Genomic DNA, 1743 nt, shown 5'->3' with positions numbered 1-1743 from the left:
TTTTATCTGCTTATTTGCAATTTGTGTGTGTTCTGTAGAAATGCCTATTGAAGTATTTTGCCTGTTTTTTAATTTGGTTTTCTTCTCTTTTTGTTGTTGATCTGTAAGAGTCCTTTGTATATTCTCTATTTTAGATCCTTACCACATACATGATTTGTAATTTTTTTCATTGTGTGGGTCATCTTTACATTCTTTGATAATGTCCTTTGATGAACAAAAAGCTCATCTGTTTTTTTTAAATTTTGATAAAGTGTAATTTATGTATTTTTATGTTTGTTTTTTGTGCTTTTGGTGTCATATCTAAAAAACCATCAAAAGCTTAGCTGACCTGGGAATGAGAACATTGAGCTGACAGGTGTTACAGTAGCCAATTAAAGCAACAAGCCATAAATGAAAGATTTAAGACTTTAATCATACGTTACAGCAGTAACCTCAATCATACCTCCTGCAAGTCAATGATTATTTTTATATTTATTCCCAGTATAGGTTTCCCAGTGTACTATATATATATATATATATATATATAGTATAGTATATATGGCCTGCATAAATAAAAATAATATGACCATGTTGAATAAATTCATTCTAATGGAAATCATGGGCCTCCCTCAGCTGCAGGCTCCATTATTTGGATTCTTCCTTATTGTTTATGTGGTGTCAGTAGTGGGCAATGTAGGCTTGATCATCCTCACCAAGATAGACTCTAGGCTGAAAACATCCATTACTTTTTCCTCAGATACCTGGCTTTCACTCATCTTGGCTATTCAAAAGCTGTGGGACACAAAATGCTAACAAATTTTGTTTTAGGTCAACATACAATCTCCTATAAATGGTGAGGTACCCAGCTCTCTTTTCTCAGTATGTTTATCACTAGTGAAATTTTCATTCTATTGGCAATGGCCTATGACTGCTATGTGGCCATCTGTAATCCTCTGCTCTACACTGTCATGTCATAAACAATTTGTCAGTTGCTGGTGGCAGTACCCTATATATAAAGTGTCTTTTCGTCTTTACTGACCACCATAAAAATTTTCATTTCATCATTTTTTGGATGCAATATCATCAAGCATTTCTACTGTGATAGTCTGCCCCTGATATCTTTGCTCTCCTCAGACACACGTGAAATTAAATTGATAATTCTGACAATTTCAGCTTTTACTTTGGTTTCATCTTTTCTGATAGTCCTTGTATCCTGCATGATGATCCTTGTTACCATTCTCAGGATGAACTCTGCAGAAGCAGGCACGAGGCTTTCTCTACCTGTGGATCTCACCATATTCTATGGTATTGTATTACTTATGTATGTGCAGCTCAAGTCCATTTATTCCATTGGTGCTGATGAAATGTCCTCTTTCCTTTATAGTTTGGTAATACATATGCTGAATATTATGATCTACAGTTTAAGGAACAAAGAGGTGAAAAATGCCCTACATAGAACCTGGAATATGTGTGCAAATATTTTATTTAAAATTACCTGTAGGATACACTAACAATAAATGATGAACTAGCTAATGTATACTATAGCTAACATTGTTTTAACTTTGTACTATTGCCCCCATGTAATGGACAAGAATCAATATTTGATACACGTGGAAATAGAGAAACGTATTTGCTATTTCCAAACCAAAATCTATCACCAACAGATGGCTAATTTTGGCCCATACTTCATACATTAACTTTTATTTAGTTTCAAATCCAGATTAGGTGCCATTCCTACATGTTCTCATGTGTAGCCTGTTTGTA

The 1743-nt window shown here is 34.1% G+C and overlaps 1 pseudogene; it reads left to right on the top strand.

Annotated features, from left to right (window-relative positions):
• Positions 1-537: 537 nt before the first annotated feature.
• Positions 538-1490, top strand: LOC124228557 (olfactory receptor 8K3-like; annotated as a pseudogene).
• The last annotated feature ends 253 nt before the right edge of the window (positions 1491-1743 follow it).

The sequence above is a fragment of the Equus quagga genome, chromosome 17 (genome assembly GCF_021613505.1).
Source record: "Equus quagga isolate Etosha38 chromosome 17, UCLA_HA_Equagga_1.0, whole genome shotgun sequence".
Taxonomy (NCBI): Eukaryota; Metazoa; Chordata; class Mammalia; order Perissodactyla; family Equidae; genus Equus; species Equus quagga.
The sequence above is the reverse complement of the archived record's forward strand: the minus strand, read 5'-3'. Positions and strand labels throughout refer to the sequence as shown.